Below are 20,524 nucleotides of genomic sequence, written 5' to 3'. Positions count from 1 at the left end.
ACAGGAGTGTTAACTGAATACATTTCTGAAACTCCACTGGTGTATTTCCAGTGTAATGTGTTTTTCAGTGTAATTGGTTTTGTAAGAGGACTAAAGTTTCTCTTGTAAGAAATCAATGCGAAGGAAGAAAGAGGCATAAAAAATTTTATTTACTAAGAAAGACAGTTGCCAAACAAGAAGGATAATAATCAGTAGAACATGATGTCTATCTCTCACATAAAACTTTGAGAGTTTTTTGGAAACTCTAAGTATCCTGGACTCTAAAACACCTCTGAAACACTTTCCACTTGGTCTCTTTAGCTCCAGAAAGCAGTCTTTCCCTGAAAAAGCATTCCCTTCATTATAGAGGAAATTACCACTTCCCCTCCAGCCATCCCCCCATCGGGTTTTAGGCTGACTCCTGAATAAAAGCCTGTTTCATCACAGAACGGCCACCAAACAGAGGCAGCCCTATGTTGATGGCACCTGACGACAGAGCTTGTAGAGCGAGAAGGCATGCTTCTAAACAGTAAGATGTATGAATACCAGATTGTAGCTATTAAGCCCAACAGCCTACAACCTCAATGAGGTTTCTGAGAAGCTGAAGTATGAAGTAAAAAAGTAAAGTATTCATACTAAATGACATGATCTCTAGGATCTCTTGCAGGATACTGTTTGAAAAAGGAGACTGATTGCATTAATTTACTTGACCAAAAATAGTAATACTATTTAACGCTATAAAATCCTATTTTACATTATAAAAAAGGCAGTATTTTTAAGCAAATTAATTTTTGTAATTATCTGAATACATTTTTTAAGAAAACTACCAGCAAACTTTTACAACTAATTCTTTTCAATGAAACTTTTCCATATCTATAATTTAATCCAATGAACAAAAATCCTATTTTCATGTTTAATTATTCATGCATATGAATATGGAAAATACATTTTGATATTTTAATAATAAAATCAAATGTATGTCGTGTGCAAAGCAGATTGGGTTGAACCCTTTTATTACATCCAGATGTTTTGTTACCAACTTGGGGGTATTCCTTTTTGAAGTACAGAGTGATATAATTTTATAGTTAATTGTTGAACATTCCATTCAATCATAAAATAATAACTCAAGTCATCAACGAATATATTGTGATAATCTAAATTATGTTTTAACAGTCTCATTAATATAGTCTTAGATAACAAACATGATTGGGCCCTAGTAAGATATGAGATTTAATTGGCTCATTTCCATAACTGGAGTTATCCTATTTAACTTATTTTTCTCTTTTAAAAACATAATTGTTTCATTTTCACAGAATAAGCCTTTTGAATTAGATATGAGAAATAGAATTATGGTGAAACTTAAGCATTGGTCTCCATTTATTTCTGAGATTAAACCCAATGGATCCCCTCAATTTTAATTACAGATCCAAGCATGTAACACACAATTTGCCTGCGGCATTCCTAGACCATCAACTCTGTCTACCTTTGGGATTTTAGTATTTAAGGAAAAAAAAAAAAAAAGGTATTTCTCCTCACATGCCTCACATGTATATTAAATTAATAAAATCAGGTTATAGCTTTCTAAAAATGTGATATTTTGAATTTAATTTCTAAAATGCAATATTGGTTCTGCTAGCTCTGGTAATTTAAGGATTTATGAGCGTGTCTTTCTGATCGCTGGAGTTGAGACAAACTGCCTGGCCAGATGCAATGTCACTGGATATTTTAGTGATGTTCTCTGAAATGATATGTTGAGTAAATTCACCAAGAAGAGTAGTAAGGGATCCAGGAAATGGCTTACAGAGAGTGCTTCATCTATAAACATTCAAAGAGACCTGTAGGAGGTGACTAAAGATGTATGAGAAATCACATTAAAAAGTGTAACTCAGGAACCCCAGCAACAGATTTTGGCTAAGGAGTATGCGATGTACTATATACCAAAGTGGTAAGCTTGGGATCAAAAATCTTATGTGCCCTTCTTACTTTCTAAGTGAAGATATCACATGTTTTCTTAAATACTACCTTTGGGAACCAAGTGAAAATATTAGATTTCCCCTTCTTAACGCTATTCTAATATGCCTCACCACTTGAAGCAATAAATGCTTCAAAGCTCGACAAATAGTAATACTAATACAAGTAAATATTGAGTTCTTACTATGTTCCAGAAACAGCTTTAATCACTTTACTTATCAAATTTAATCTTAAAAAAATAAGCCTAAGTGATGGTTAATGGCTCACTTATGGAGACCCAGTCTTGACGAGACTAGGTCCTCCTAGTCAGAGTTTTCTCACTCCCTCTATGTCATTATATTCACAACACTTTGTTTTTATCACTGGTTTTATTTTCTTTACCCCTATAATTTAAGTATAGTGTGGGTAGGTGCAGTGTCTATTCCAATCATCATGTATTCCCAGCTCATAACACATTGCTATACTCACAACAGATATTTGAAAGTATTTATTGGGTGATGTAATAAAGGATGGTTTGAGTTAGCAGTCAGAAAATTAGTACACTCTTCTTCGAGAACTCCAAGTTAAAGAAAATAATTACATGGTATAAATGAATCCTGTGGTGACTTTAAAATGTGTGCAATTTGGATAATTTTAAAGAATGAACACAGGAAAATTATTGTAAAATGCCTCAATTTCAGTAAAATATCTGAACAATAAATATTCAGTGACTTTCTAATTGCCTTCTTTGGCCAGATGTTTGAAAAGAAATACATGGGTATATCCAAATGAATTGACACGCTGAACACTTCCTCCAGTAGACTTCCACAGGGATTATTTCTGCCTGCAAGTGAAACTAGTATGTCTTAAAAACCTAAAGCTAAAATGTTCTCTGATCCTGTCTCCAGTGGTGGCTTAGATCCCTGAAGTCTGTTATGCCAATCAACCTGTATGAACATGGGCGTCAGCTCTGGAGTGTGCCACACTGAATACTTTATCAGCTGACTGGGCTTTGTGGAAACCTTTATTATCTCTACCCTGTCCTGCTTCTCTTTCTGCTCTTCATCCTTGATCGGTTACATTCCCTGCAGCGGCAGGGGAACAAAGCACTTGCTTTAATGGGTTTTTTCCATCTCTGGTTTCCGTTTTCTGCTTTCATTATTTCCAGCCGTTTCCTAATATTTTTCCTGTGTGTATGAAGAGACCAAACCCTGAGAGGTACACGAAATAATTCAAGGGATATTCCTCTGAATTTAAAAAGCCAGATGTTCAAGAAAACCCTTCTACAGGGAAGTACGTTAAATAGTCTTTCATGTGTATAGGTTTATATTTATAGCCTTAAATAACAGTAAATGTAACTTGGCCCACTGCTCAACAAAGTAATTCTTCCACTATTATAGGAATATGCAAATTATAACTTCAACTTTATTATTATGTAATTGTCAGTATACACTGTATCATATATAATTTTTATAATATATTATAATCAATTTATTTCAGTTGTTTGAAGAGATACTATATACCTATTAATGGTGATCTGAAGAAATTAGCTCACGGGTAAGACCTATTGTGGGTAAAACAAAGTGAAATCAAAATTTTAAATTCCCCACATTTAACTGGGATATACTAACAAATTAAATTTTATTAAAAACAAATGATTTAATTTAAAGCCATGTTAACTTGTAGACAATAAGCTAACAACCCATTTCATGATTAAAACTCTACTTCTGAATAATTAAAAGGGATATTAAGTTTTTTTTATAATTACAGTTAATCAGATTATTTGTATTTCAAAAATGGTATGAAATTAATATCATTGTTTATGAGGTCCTGAGTTAATTTTTCTTTGTTTTTAAGAAGGTTTTCTCTCCCAATTTCCTAATGGACTGATGGATTTCTAAATGAGTCAGTCTCAGCACTTGATCTTTAGTAGTCCTACAATCATCAAAATGTTTGCACATATCACATACAATTTTGAAATATGTGTAATATTAATATGTGTAATATATTGTACATTTTATGTACTCACTATTGTAAGCAGTTCCCTCATGTTAACTTTTTTTGACTTCATAATAACCCTATATAGTATGCACAACCCTTATTACTATTTAATAGATGAGAAAAATGAGATACAGAGAGGTTACATAATTTGAGGTCACTCAACTAGTAAGAGCACAGTGAAGATTCAAATCAAGGATTGCAGTTCACAGCAAAGTGCACTTAATCAGTATTCTACAATACAGCTCTACATAAGTGACATGAATTAGACACATGAGAGTTTCTAAAGTGTATTTTGGTTGTCTCAAAATAGATTAAGCCTCAAGGGAGTCTTCTTTTTTAAATGTTTGCATTTTTTCACAAGCTAAACACTAATCCATAACAAATGTTTCTTTCAACTGAAAAACATTCATTTGTACACCTTTAAATAAAACTATTTCTAAACCTGTAGAAAATTGTGCAATACTTGTTTTTAGAGTCAATACATTGTTGCTTGTAGGAAATGCTTGTAGGAAATTGTTCAATTCTTGCCCTTAGAGTCAATATTTTTTCCTAAAATATAAACTAAAATGGAGTAAATATTAAAAATATTCTTCACAGTCTTAGGTAAAATCATTTCTTAATATTTGCCACACTGTACACTATCTGAATGATGACAAGTATATCAATAATAGGAGTAAGGATAAAAATAATTCTCAAATAGGGTTATATCGTTTCTGTTTTATACTGCTGAATAACATATCATCAAAAACTAGTGGCATTAAATAACAGAAATTCTTTATTTCCCAGGTGTTGGTGTGTTGACCAGGTTCATTTGGTGACTAATGGGGTGTCAGGATGGCCAAAAAGTTAAACTTGGCTTTACTCATAAGGTTGGCAGTTGGGAGATCAGCTGGGATCATTCATCAGTGGCCTTAGTACTCCTGCACAAGTGCCTTGGACTTCCTCACATCATAATGGTTTAGTTCCAAGAAGGAGTATTCCAAATATACAAACACCAACATGTGAGCTTTTATCCAGCCTTTGCATTCATCAAGCTTGCCCATGTTTCTTGGCCAACACTGGTTACATGGTCAAACCCAGAACAATGTGGGTGAAGACTACATGGACATAAATATAGGGGGTATGGTTCACTGAGTGCCATCAAATTAACAACTATCATTCAATAAAAAAATGTAATATAAGCCCCGTCTAATCTGCCACCCCTGCTTTAATCAATGACAAGTTCAACTGAAAATCTAGCCCCTACCATCTTTGTAGACTTAGAGCTAGCATTATACAGACAGCCTCAGCATGAGAATACTGTGGGGTATTATTTTTCTCATTGAATCCCCTGTACATTGTATTTTAGGGGTGAATATGGACTGTCCTAATTTCCCTTGGAATCTAACTAAATCTCCCATCCTTTGTTTGAAGTGACTAGGATTTTGCCATTACTCTTTCTTCTGACATTTTATTGGATTATCTTAAAATGTATTTCCTCTCTTGGATTCAAGCCTAATTCTGAAAACTAAGTCTACTTACCTAGCTGCTGACCTCTTAAGAAAAATATCACAAGTAAAGGATATCTCTTTAAGTAGAAAGCTAGCAAAAATTCATAAGTTATATCATAAGTTGATGTGCTTACCCAACTCTGGAGGATCTCATTGTCTAATGAGGGATCTGACTAGTCATCATAATCTTTTTAAACACATACTAATATTTATGTGTTTCCTAGATGCTATGCCTTGCCAAACCAGCTGCACTTTCAGTGTTCATCTAAGCACATCTTGGTAAATCTCCAGAAACCTACATTTCTCTGGTTATTTATTTAATTGCTGTACCACATCTCTTACCTATACCCCCTCCTTGCTTTGATCGGTTTTGACAAATTTATGCATTCATTTAAACATATTCCAAACAAGATTGAGGACATTCCCATAAACCAAAATTTCTTATATCCCTTACCAGTTAATATTCACCTATCACTTTCCCAAACAACCATCTAACTGATTTCTATCACTACAAACTAGATTCAGGGGTGTGCTGGTTTAAAACTGTTTAAAACTGTCTCAAAAAACAAAACCAAAAAGTAAACAACCAAAAAACCAAAAAAGAAAAATCAAACCCTATTTTCTAATGTTTGTCAATTTTGATAGTGTAAATACTCCTACTATGGCAGCATGGCTGATTTTAAACTATCAAGGTGACATCACTGAATGTAGATTTGGGAAGAAATATGAATTAGCACACTATTATACACTACTGTAGTATGTCCATCTTTCAAATTCAATGTAAATGAATAAGCTCAACATAGATAAGAATTGAATTTTAAGTGTTCATTATATATTACTTAATTGTAAATTTATATAATTTAATTTTTAATAGTTGCTGCTTTCAACTGGCTCCTGAAATCCTGAAAATTTTACAGAAGGTTACTGTGAGCTGATATTAGCCAGCTGTACACAACATTAACCAGATTTGCCTGTTCTGTGAAACAAATGCCATATAAATGGAACTCTTTTATATGTCCTCTTTTGTATCAGATTTCTTTTGCATAAATAATGTGTTTGAGATTCATGCATGTTATTGCATGCATCAGTAGCTTACTGTCTTTTATTGCTGAATGATATTCCATCATATGAATAGAAAAGTTTGTTTAACCATTTACCTCTTAAAGGACATTTGTATTGTTTCCAGGCTTGGCTCTTATTAATAAAGCTATGAACATTTGTGTAGACTTTTGTGTAACTTTATACTTTTATTTTTCTTGAGTAAATCCTAGCCATGGAATTGTTGGGTTACTGGACATTGAGCTTTATGAGACACTGCCAAAATATCTTCCAAGTAGTTCTACCATTTTACCTTCCCACCAGCAATGTATGGGTTTTTAAGTCAAATCATATTCTTGCCAACACTTGGTATTGCCAACCTTTGTATTCTATCCATTTTAGTGGGTAAGAAGTGGTATTTCATTGTGGTATTGATTGGATTTTTCTAATAAATAATTTCTTTGAATATCTTTCCATGTAGTCATTAGTCATTTTTATATTTTCTATAACAAAGTGACTTTTCAGTATCTTTTCCCCATTACATTTCTTTTGTCAGGTTTATGTGCTGTATTTTCCCCATTTTGCCAGCCAGTAATTGCTCAGTAATTCTATGGGACAAAGGAATGTCATGTGGTTGCTAGGACAGATAGAGAACAAATTAGACTCACTGCCCTCTGGAGGTTCTTTCAAAAACAAGATCTACACTCAATTATTTGAACTGAATTGGGAACTCACAGGCTTGCTAGCCAGACAGGAGCACACTTTAAAGATACTGTGGACCTGTCACCCTCTCTGACGTGGGCCCTGCTTGGAGGACCCTTTCAACTGTAAATAACATTTTCTTTCCATTGGCATCACCTGTGCTCTGGGACTGTACTTCTTGTGGGGAAGTCAGATCTTAACTTGCCTCCATCCAGAAAACACAATGACTTTCTTCTTAGGAGTAGTCGTAAGAGTTCTTCAACTGTTTAGGAAGACAATACCAGTAGATCATGTAGCGCTCAAACTACAGAAATCTCACCAAAATGAGGCTACACTTGGTTAATGAAGGGACCTTTCCAAAGGGAAAACTAAGATAACTAACTCGTTTATAACCACTCTGCAGGCAATTGTTCCTACTCCAATTAGAAAAGTCTCCAATTAGGAAAAGTGGTACAAAATTTGTTCCTAAAATGATCACATTGGACCTGAAAAGATTCAACTCACTGTCCAGTGTTGTTATAGATGATAGAATTGGCCTAGATTGCTTCCTTGCAGGCCAAGGCAGAGCTTTTGCAATCACTAATGTATCCTGCTATATCTTGGGCTTTAATGCATGGGCCACTGAAAAAGGTAATATAGAAAATTAAGGAGAACACCACTTGGAATTCTAAGGTAGACACTGATGACTTATGGAAATTGCTCTGCTGGTTGTGTCCTAGACTCTGTGTGTCCAGGATGAAGTCAATACTACATATTGGTCCCATCCTGCTGCTCTTAATCACCAGAAAATTCACCAGAAGCCAAGGTGCTATAGAAACAAGGGTGGATATAGTTGAGGAAAACAATTCTCCAAGGGTCTCTTGCACTTCTATATGTCTTGCAGGTAGAGGCATTGTCCCTTGTCCTAGGCTATCTTTACAGGGTTATCTGTATTGCAAACAGCCTTGGAAGATAGAAATAATACCTACTTATGAAGCAAAGATATGCATTTTTCCTATTCAGTATAATAAAAAAAATTCCTTCTGAACCAAAGTGCCCAACTTAATGCCGAGTTCCCTAACCTTAGGGATCCTCTCTTACAATGCATTGCATGTACAGTTGTCAACTGGCTCTCTTCATGTTGCTCTGTAGGAATTGGGGCTCAGGGAACCAATGCAAAAATGCTAATATTCTGGCTATTGTTCTTGTTGTGAGTAATAAACTGTCCTTCATCTCTGACCCATGAAACTGTGGCTGGTTAACTTGCGAGCTTGTAAGAACTGTAAAGTCTCAGACCTTTACAGTACCTGACAGTGTCTATGTCCAGTAAAATCCAGGTAAGAGAATGGTCATAGCTGTATTGGTTAAGACCAAATTCTGGAAACAAAATATCTATTAAAAGGAGAATAGGTTAAAAAAATTGTTGTAGTATTAATATATCTATACAATGTGTACTATAGAGCTATAACTACATGGCTAAAAAAATTAAAGAACCAATAAACCCAATAATATGGATGAATCCCAAATACAGTATGTTGTGTGACAGAAGTCAGACACAAAGGAGTACATACAATGTGATTCCATTTACATAGCATACAAGAATCTATCAATATCAATATCAAAACTGTGAAGGTCATCAGAAACAAGGAAAATCTGAGAAAATATCACAGCCAAAAGAGCCTAAGGAAACATGACAACTAAATGTAATATGACATACTAGATGGGATCCTGGAACAGATAAAGAACATTAGGTTAAAACTAAGGACATTTCAATAAACTATGGACTTTAGTTAATAATAATGTATCAATATTGAATCAATTGTGACAAATATACCACACTAAATAATTATTGGGGAAACTGTGTATGGATATGAGTATGGGAACTCTCTGTACTATCCTCACAACTTTTCTGCAAATATAAAGCTATTCTAAATAAAAGATTTATTTAGATTAAAAAACGGCAAAGCATCCTCAGAGAAAGAGAGGGAACGAGAGACAGTGTGACAGCGTGAGCTGACTTCTGAGGCACATGACTATGATCAGTTTTAAATTTTTTTTCAATTTTCCATACTTTTTGCAATTATATTGTTTTATCTCTCATATTTTCTATTAGTCATTAATCAGATTTTCAAGGCCCCTTGGGAACACAATCAGTATCTAATTAATTTGTATGTAGTGATAAGTCATCCATGGGTCATTTTCTCTCAGCAACTCTTCATTACTGGTGTTTAGACACTATTTCATACTGTGTTTATAGACAATGTTTACTATAAAAAAAAGAAACCAACTGTCTTCATTATAGACACCAGGATTGTGTTGTATCAAGTACCAGAGTTCTCCATACATTTTATAGAATTATCGTTTTAGCTGATTCATACCTCTCCTAAGAATTCAAATAAAAATTACTTGATATTAATGTCTCATAGTCAAAATGTTATTCCAGCAAACAGGAAAATTAGGTCATGGACATAATACCTTATAAACTGGGAACATTTTTTATAAAACTTTCAAATTATTGTTGCTTATTTTGAAAACAAACTCTCACATAAGTCTGGCTCCAAATAATCAAATTTGCAGAATGGCAGATACCAGCCAGTTGTCATTTAATTAACAATTTTGTCAAATATGTACATTACTAAAGAGTTTATTATCTATTCCATTGGCTTATAAAAAATGGATATTTCAATTAATTAAATGGAGAAGTGGAGAAACAACAGTGACCTTGATAGGACATAATGCCAAGTCTAACACAATTTGAGATCACAGGCAAAATGGGATGATTCATTCTATACTACCAAAATGTTGACAGTTACTTCTTTAAGTAAAATATTTATAGAAATATCATAGACAAGAAACCTATGTGTCAAATTTGATTATAAATTCAAGTAACATCATGATCATTCCATGTCTCTAGATGTTTAAAATTAAAATTTGAAGATTCAGTATTAATACAAACATTGCTGAGAAATTTTAATAATCTAAAAATAAATTTAGTATTAGCAATTCTGATTGGATCATTAGTTATTCAATTTTCTATCACTACCTATGGCAAATGAAAATCAGGACATAAATGGATTAAAATGTTAATAACTTTTTAAGTTGCATTCTTAACCCAATGTCTCATTAATCCTTTTGGTAATTTTGTAAGTCAGGAATGAAAGTATATACCCTAATATATCTTTTCTTTAAAAGAACTCACCAGAACAGAGCTAAATTCTCTTCTTTATTTAATAAAAACATGTATAATCATTCTTAAATGTCCAAAAAAGGTATGAATACATAACTGGAAATAAAGTTTTAATCTGATTTCCACTGAAGGAAAGATATAGCTGCATTTGGCCTGCCTAGTCTTACGCAAGTTAATCATTTAAAAAAAACACAATCATATCAAAAATTTTTGTTTTTATATTTCCAAACAAATATTTGTAATATATTTTGCTGAAAAGAGATCACTAAATCAATATGTAGCTGGTATGTCCTTTCTAAATATTGGATGTTGCAACAGAATTTTCTAAAGAAAGACTATGAAAAGAGAAAGAGATATTTGATTGCTATGAGTTTTCCAGACTACTAGGAATTAAATTTTTTCTTTATCTGTTATTGTATATCATTTTACCTTAAATTTCATTATATGAATAAAAGTAGGTATCCAACAAAATATAATGAAGTCTGTAGATAAAAATTACACTGCAGTTAATCATTCCAGAAATGCTAGTAGACACCACTGAAATTTTTTGTTAATCTTATGAGACCCATAAAGGGCAGCCTTTGTTTAATAGGAAATTTTGATATTTATTACCTTGCTTCTAAAAGTTTTTTCCTTCTTCAATTTATGAGGTCATAAGTGCATCACTTTTCTTGAATATTGTGTTATCAGTGATATTCTAACTTGTTCTTATTTTCTCTGCTCTAAATGCACAGGGTTCTAATACAATGTCCTTGAATAATGGACAGAATGTTTGTGTCTATATAGCTAGTGTTTCTAATAATGGCAGAAATGCTTCTGTTCAATGGGAAATAAGCTATAGTTTTAAAGTTTAAAATGAAAAATTGAAGTATGTGTATGTATGACCCCTCAGTACTTATGTGTTCTTGCATGTGAGAGTAAATTCATGTATATAACTGTGTGGTGGGGAAACATGTAAATATATCATCTACACTAGACTCTACTGGCTACTGAAATAATCAATCTGATTTTTTTTCTGGTTATAGGATACCAGTTTGTTTTACTTTCTGAGAATATTTCTCCTTTTAGAAGAAAAGAGGCCTTTCAAATAGTTATTGAATAAACTATATATATTATATTTCTTAAACATAACTTTACAGCTTTATTACCTTAAATTTTTTTAAAAAGTTGAAGGTTAGAACTGGATGACTTGGCCTTTTCTCTTGTCTCATTCCAGTTAAAAACTTACATATTTATTAATGGCCAGTAAACTTCTGAACAATCCCTTTTGAAGTTTGACCTTCTTCTAGAAAATCTGCTTAGCCTGACAACCATAGCTGTTCTTTCTGTCATAATAATGCTGCTTTTTTAGGGCACAGTGGAAATCACTGCACTTCTGGTCTCATGTCATGTTATGAGACTGGTACTTGCCACATTTGAACTGAATGTTTCGTGTGTTTTAGGAACGTTCACCATGTTTCCAAGAGAAATACTGGCATGAAAAGCTACTTACTACTTTGATGAAAATAGGTTGAAGGAGTAGGGACTGAAACCAAGTACCCTAAAACCAAGTTCCTCTGATGAGTTTATGATTAACCTCTCTCTCCAAAACATTATTCCTTTTCTTGTCCAATACCTGGTTCTCCTCAAGATTGAGGAGTGTCAAAGCAAAGGGGGTATTGAAACTGGGCAGAACCCTGTGGGTCCCTTGCGGGTACAAGTCCTTTCTTTGTCCCCCGTTTGCTTGTAGGAAATAGGTTCATTCAGCCTCCCTGACATTCCCTGAGTTCCAAAGGGCAGATTCAAACAATTGCTAAACAGGGAAGGGAGGGAATTTAGAAACAAGGGATGAACAGTGGAGAAACAATAGTGCAGCCTTGGGGCAGGATCCTGGCTCCTTTTCAAGGGATATACATAACAATATCTTTGAGTTCTTCTGCAGCAACTAAGGCTGCCCCCACCTAAGTAGAGGATGGTAACTTCAGGCTACACACAAGATTCCTGGATTTCCACCCTGTTACCTCCGCACCAACCAATCAGAAGAAAGCCAAATGCCATGCAGCCCTCACTCCAAATTTTACATATAAAAACTTCTCCCTGAAAACCCTTGGGAGTTTGGGGTTTTTTGAACACAAGCCACCCATTCTCCTTGCTTGGCCGTGCAATAAACCTTTTTCTGTTCCAAACTCTGACTTTACAGTTTGTTTGGCCTCATTGTGCATCAGGCATACAAACTTACCTTCAGTAACAGTAAGAGCTTGGGAAGGAAACCAAAGCCAAAATAGTATAGACTAAAAAAATTCATTTTTCTGCACATCCAAAGAAAAAAAGAAAATATGTTGAGGTCTCTTGACACAGATTTGCATTCCAGCAGATTGCTTCAATTTGAAATTAATTTAGATCAATTTATTTGGCAGAGTGTGACATGTGACACTGTAAGACTTCATTTATCATAGCCGAGATTCAAATATTGCTTTTATTTTAAGCAACCAAAAATGTTTTATAATCTCTCAGATTTTCAGTATTATTTGAGATTTTCAAATATTGTTATGTAGAAGAAAGAAATGTAGGTAGAGATAAGTCAATTGATTTCTCAAATCATTTAAAAATCCAGTTACTAATTCACCAAAATTTTACTGAGCATCTGAATGTGCTAGGCAATTTTCTAAGTGTGGGCCTAGAATTGTGAATTAACTTGTCAAAAATCCCTACCTTAAATGGATTTTAGATTCTAAACAAAAAGAAACTAAATGAACAAAATAATTACTGTAATTTCATTATTCCCAGAGTTCTCTGTTTCTTGACTTTCCTCTGCAAAATTTAATTATACTTTTAAAGTTTCAAAACAATTAACCAACATACTCAAGTAAATAAGTTCCGCAGAAAAGTTTAATGGTGAAAAGCAAGGCACAATAGAATTAATGAAATCATAGAGATCCAGACATTTAATCCAGTGCCATCAAATAATATTCTTGCATTTTAGACAGTTTATAGATTTATTTCAATAAGGGTTTTATTCAATCTATAGAAATACATCTGATAAAAAACATGTAGACTTCTCCATTAACTCCAGTAATATGATTTTTGCTTCACCTATAAAATTTTATGTCATGAGCATTTCATATCTTAGCTTACATATTTCAATTAGTGATTTCAAAATTAATATTTTAAGGTCTCATGAAGACAAGTATTCTATGAGATCCAAGTTGCCTTTAAATTGGACAAATTTAGTATAGCTTCAGAATGTTTTTTTATACATGGCTTGTAGAATCTTCTATGGTTATTCAAATGAGAACTCTTCCAATTTGGCTCAGTTTAGTGGCTATTAGACTGAAATTGAGGAAACCTCATGTAAGATAAGACTTGAGGTAAGACATTTACAAAACAAAAATGGGCAGAAGACCTAAATAGACATTTCTCCAAAGAAGACATACAGACGGCCACGAAGCACATGAAAAGATGCTCAACATTACTAATTATTAGAGAAATGCAAATCAAAACTACAATGAGGTATCACCTCACACCAGTCAGAATGGGCATCATCAGAAAATCTACAAACAACAAATGCTGGAGAGGGTGTGGAGAAAAGGGAACCCTCTTGCACTGTTGGTGGGAATGTAAATTGATACAGCCACTATGGAGAACAGTATGGAGGGTCCTTAAAAAAACTAAAAATAGATTTACCATATGATCCAGCAATCCCACTACTGGGCATATACCCTGAGAAAACCATAATTCAAAAAGACACATGCACCCCAATGTTCACTGCAGCACTATTTACAATAGCCAGGTCATGGAAGCAACCTAAATGCCCATCGACAGACGAATGGTTAAAGAAGTGTGGTACATATATACAATGGAATATTACTCAGCCATAAAAAGGAACGAAATTGAGTCATTTGCTGAGACGTGGATGGATCTAGAGACTGTCATACAGAGTGAAGTAAGTCAGAAAGAGAAAAAGAAATATCGTATATTAACGCATGTATGTGGAACCTAGAAAAATGGTACAGATGAGCTGGTTTGCAGGGCAGAAGTTGAGACACAGATGTAGAGAACAGACATATGGACACCAAGGGAGGAAAACTGCAGTGGGGTGGGGATGGTTGTGTGCTGAATTGGGCGATTGGGATTGACATGTATACACTGATGTGTATAAAATTGATGACTAATAAGAAACTGCAGTATAAAAACAAACAAACAAACAAACAAAAAAGAAAGTGTACGTAAAGTAGTGTGTACAATGAAAATGTTGCCCAAATGTTGAAGATGAAAGTAAAGAAAGGAAGGACAGAGAAATGACGGCATGAGAACATGGGAGAGGACACATAATTGAAGGGCATGAATTGTAACAAAAGATGACAGGGATCTTGGACCCTGCAAGATTAACTGCTCCACATTCCACTGGAATTCTGGGGTGAAGGTGGCTCTGTGCTGGCAGGTTGGGGGAGAGATGGAGTGGGAGTTCGGGGTTAGCAGATGCAAACTGGTATATACAGAACAGAAAAAAACAAGGTCCTACTGTATAGCACAGAGATCTGTATTCAATATCCTATGATAAACCATAATGGAAAGAATATAAAAAAAGAATGTGTATATATATGTATAACTGAATCACTTTGCTGTACAGTAGAAATTAACACAACACTGTAAATCAACTACACTTCAATATATAAAATAAAGGACTGTTTTAACCTGAAAAAAAAATAGATTTATTTCAATAAGGGTTTTATTCAATCTATAGAAATACATCTGATAAAAAAAAATGTAGACTTCTCCATTAACTCCAGTAATATGATTTTTGCTTCACCTATAAAATTTTATGTCATGAGCATTTCATATCTTAGCTTACATATTTCAATTACTGATTTCAAAATTAATATTTTAAGGTCTCATGAAGACAAGTATTCTATGAGATCCAAGTTGCCTTTAAATTGGACAAATTTAGTATAGCTTCAGAATGTTTTTTTATACATGGCTTGTAGAATCTTCTACGGTTATTCAAATGAGAACTCTTCCAATTTGGCTCAGTTTTGTGGCTATTAGACTGAAACTGAGGAAACCTCATGTAAGATAAGACTTGAGGTAAGACATTTACATTATCCTGGCCATGGCTTTTCCTCTGTTAATAAGGCCAGTGATATATAAAGTCCTTTCCCAAATCAAACTCCTCAAACTACTCTGTAAAACAACTATAAATGTGGGCATTCTGTACTGGAGCATCTTGAAATCCCTAAAATGAACAACCTCAAGCTAAATTTTAAAAGTGGCTTTCTTTAAAAGATGTATACAAGCAGAAATTGAGAAGTCTGTAAGGAAGATTTGCTTGAGTAGAGTGATTACAAAAGAAACCAAAAAGAGCAGATAGCAGAAATAACCAATGAATTATTCTTCAACTGTGGGATTAATGAACACCATCCAAAATTCTGAAATCTCATAAAGAGGTCATCACATTTTGCAGATGTATTTACCAATAAAAGTCTTACCTTAGTTCTGAGCTAAATCTGTGATTCTTACTTTGAATCTTATAAGAATTCTTTCAAACATCCACCTTCTTACACTCACTGGAAAGCAAGCCTGGTTACTGCAGTAGCATTTGCAACTAAGATGTATTCAAGAAAGGTGTTTTTGTGTTTATAATTTAAGGTAACTATTATAAAGTTGTCTTCTTCAGTATTTTATTTGTTGACAAGATCTGGTAATGATGTAGAGATTCAAATCCAGATCTATGAGGAATAGATGAAAACCCTGAATTACTAAGTCCAGTGATAAAAAGACTGGAGAACAAGATGGTGTTTAGTACAAGATAATTCAAAAAGCATGGTATTTTTAATGAAATAATATTATTTGTTTATTGTCAGAAAAAAATGTGAAATTTTTTGCATTCAGCCCTGAAATGCCATTAGTTGGTCTATGCCTCACTGTGAACCCAATATTTCCATAGAAATCAGTGAACTCATTTATAGCATATCTCACCATCATCCCTGGCCTATGAATATCAGCCCCTGCTTTTTAAAGATGTAGTTTCTTCCTTTACCAATACGTTTCTCATTGTTTTGCTGGAGCATATGACTGTGGACCCTCTTATAACAAAGTTTGAAAGTGTGTACACAGACTATATTTAGCAATTCCACTAAACAGTCTTATCTAAGTCTCTAAATTCCATCCTGTACATTTGCCAAAGTATTCTGGCTGCTTGACTTAATTTTATCTACTATAGATCCAGATTTCTATCCATCAACCAAATGAAACAAGTGCAAATTCTTCCAGCTACTCCTGCGGGCACACTGAATCCAGTGTACTTCATCGACATACCATGCTGATAAATTCACTTTTCTTTTAAAACTGTACATTTCCATATTTGGTTAAACAACCCCAGCATTTATATCCCAATGTATTCTCATGATTTTAATTTCTATATACTTTATGAAAATACATTTTGTATTTTCAAGTGTATACTACTTGTTCAAGGTTTAACATTGTTATTATCCCTCCCACTTCTCCCAGGTAGCACAATTACAACTTTCCTTTAATTAAATGGAGATAAAGGATGGCTAGTTTTAGGTATAAAGAGAATTGTACTTTTCTTTGAAAATATCAGCCTCTTCAAACTTTGAAGGGACAGTCATATCAAATAAAGAAAGAAAGGCTGCTCCAGCTGCCAAGTAAGATTCAGTAAAGTTTGAGGGCTCAGACTTAAATTATCGAAATATTTCCATTTTATTTTTTGCTCCTTTTTGCCAATGGATGTGATCATATCAGTGACCTGAAGAGTATGGACTTAAGTGTCTTTGAAAGTCAACAATGCACAAGATTGAAACGTGAGTTTGATTTTAGTTTGCCAAAGAACTGTGACTTCCAGGAAAAAAAGTATAGCATAGTAATATAAAGTGTCCGATTGTCAGTATACGACTTGAGACAAGACTCTGGAAATTTGGACTTGTATTCCATTTGTTTAAGCTCTCTACAGTTTTAGAAGAGGGAAAAAACAAAGGCCTCCACGTTTAATGCAATTTATCTTAACCATCATTTACTCTATAGCAACAGTTCCTGCCTGCCCCCAAAGCTCTGCATTCAGGGGGGTGTTTCCTTCCAAATGATGATATATGAAAATAAGATTTGTTTTATACTATTCATGACAGTCTCTCCAAAATTTTAACACTTAATAGTACCTGTATTTTCACGGCCCTCAGCCCTAAAATTTCCAGAAAATCAATCATAGCATCCCTCTTGTTGCTGTCTGCAAATAATCTAGGTGACATTTTCTGTATCAATATGGGTACACCAGTTCAAACAATAGAAAGCAATTACAAAAGAAAGAAGTTTTTTAGACGATTTTGCGAAAGTCTCAGAATTGTTTCAAGAGAAAATGGCTTGGAATGTACTCTGTGAATAACAGGATCCAAAATCAGAATGCAAAGTTGGTCTAGTGGTTGACACTTTCATTGGGTATAGACATTACATAGTCACACCACCAACAAAATCACTGGGTGCTGGAAGCTGCCACAATCAATGATACCATTGTAAACCTGACAGACCAATTTTGCAATACTACTCAAATTATTTTCAGATTCAATGCAATGCCTATCAAGAGCTCAGTGACTTTTTTTGCAAAAATAGAAAAAAAGTTCTAAAATTCATATGGATTCTCAACGGACCCCAAATATCCAAAACAATCTTGGAAAAGAACAAAACTGGAAGATTCACAGTTTGTGACTTCAAACACTACAAAGATACAGTAATCAAAACAGTTAGGTACTGTCATAAATACAGACATATAGACCAATGGAATACAATAGATATATCAGAAATAATCCCTTGTATACATGGTTGAAGTATTTTTTATAAGGACACCAAAACCATTCAAGGGGGGAAAGGACAGTCTTTTAAACAAATGGTGCTGGAAAAACTGTCTATCCACATGCAAAAGAATGAATTTGGACCCTTAACTAATTCCATTATAAAAATTAACTCAAAATGGATTAAACACTTTAATGTAAGACTAAAACAATAAAAAACTTAGGAAAAACATAGAACAAATGGAGTGACAGTGGATTTCTCAATGATTACTTGGATAGGATATCAAAGACACAGGCAACAAAAGAAAATATAGACAAATTGGACTTCATGAAAAATTTTCAAATTTAGTACATCAAAAGACACTATATTGCAAATTATGTTTGATAAGGGATTACTATCCAGAGTATATAGATAACTCCTAAAACTCAATAACAACAACAAAGAAAACTGCATTGAAAAATGGACAATGGACTTGAACTGACATTTCTTCATATAAGATATACAAATGGTCAACAAGCATATGAAAAGATGTTCAACATTACTAACTGCTAGGGAAATGTAAATCAAAACTACAGTGAGATACCACCTCAACCCTTTAGGATGGCTGCTATCAAAAAGGAATGTGTATTCTGCTGCTTTCAGGTGAAACGCTCTACATATATCAATTAAGTCCACATGATCCAGCAGTTGCACTCCTGGGTATATATCCAAAAAAAAAAAAAAACCAAAAAACAAAAAACACTAATTCAAAAAGATATATGCACCCCAATGTTCATAGCAGCATTATTTATAATTGCCAAGATATGGAAGTGTCCATCAACAGATAAATGGATAAAGAAGATGTGGTGTATATATACAATGGAATACTACTCAGCCATAAAAAAAGATGAAATTCTGCCATTTGCAGCAACATGGATGGACTTGAAGAGCATTATGATAAGTGAAATAAGTCAGACAGAGAAAGACCAATACTGTATGATATCACTTATATGTGGAATCTAAAAAATACAACAAACTAGTGAATATAACAAACAAGAAGCAGACTCACAGATAATAGAGAATAAACTAGTGGTTACCACTGGGAAGGGGGGAGGGGCATCATAGATGTGGGGGAGTGAGAGGTACAAATTATTGGGTGTAAAATAGGCTCAAGGATGTACTGTACAACGTGGGGGATAGAGTCAATATTTTGTAATAACTGTAAGTGGAAAGTAATCTTTTAAAATTGTATTAAAAAACTGAAAACTAAGAGAGGAAATAAAATAGAATCATATAAAATACTTAAAACCAGAGAAAGGGAAGATAACAACAAAAGCAACAAATACAAACCAGTTACAAACAACATGGTAGATATTAATCTAAACACATCAATAATCACTTTAAAGGTGAATGGTTTAAATACACCAATTAAAATACAGAGATTATCAGAGTGAATTTGGAAAAAAAAAAAAGACCCAACTCTACTGTCTATAAGAAGTCCACTTTAAATATTTAAAAAATCCAGACAGATTAAAAGTAAAGGGATGGATAAAGACATACCATGCTAACACTAATGTAGCTGGGTTAGCTACATTACTTTCAGATAAAGCCAAGTTCAGAATAAGAAAGGGTATCAGGGAAAAAGACAGACATTAAATAATAATAAAAGAGTAATAATTCTCCAGGATGGCATAATCTTAAATGAGTGTGTACATAACAAAAGAAAGTAAAACTGTATGAGGCAAAAACTAACAGAACAGCAAGGAGAAAAATTCACTATTATAGTTGGACAGACTTCAGCACTCCACTCTCTGTAATTTATAGGGTTAAGCAGTCAGAAAATCAGTAAGGATATTGTTGACTTTAACAGCACCATCAATTAGCTTGATCTAATTGACATTTATAGGATGCTTCATCCGAAACCACCAGGATACATATTTTTCTCAAGTACAGATGGAACAGTCACTAAGATAAGCCACTTTCTGGGCCATAAAACAAACTCTAATTCAAAAAAAAATAAATCACACAAAGTATGTTTTCAGATCACAGTGGAATTAAACTAAAAATCAATAATATGCTATCTAGATAACACCTAATTTTTTGGAAATTAAATAACACAATTGTAAATATCACATGGATGAAAGCAGAAGTCTCAAGAATTTTAGAAATATTTTGAATTAAATAAAAATGAAGATACTAGTTATTAATGTTTGTTGGATGCAGTGAAAGCAGTGCCCAGAGGGAAATTTATAGCATTAAATGCATATATTAGAAAAGAAGAAAGATCTATAATCAATAACTTAAATTTCTACCTTAAAGAAGAGCAATTTAAGGCTATTTAAGTAATACTTAAGGCTATTAAGTATTAAGTAAGCAATTTAAGTAATCAAAGAAAAGATAAAATAAAAATCAAAGCAGAAAGCAAAGAAAATGAAAACAG

This window comes from Balaenoptera acutorostrata, chromosome 11, assembly GCF_949987535.1.
Source record: "Balaenoptera acutorostrata chromosome 11, mBalAcu1.1, whole genome shotgun sequence".
NCBI classification, from domain to species: Eukaryota; Metazoa; Chordata; class Mammalia; order Artiodactyla; family Balaenopteridae; genus Balaenoptera; species Balaenoptera acutorostrata.
The sequence above is the reverse complement of the archived record's forward strand: the minus strand, read 5'-3'. Positions refer to the sequence as shown.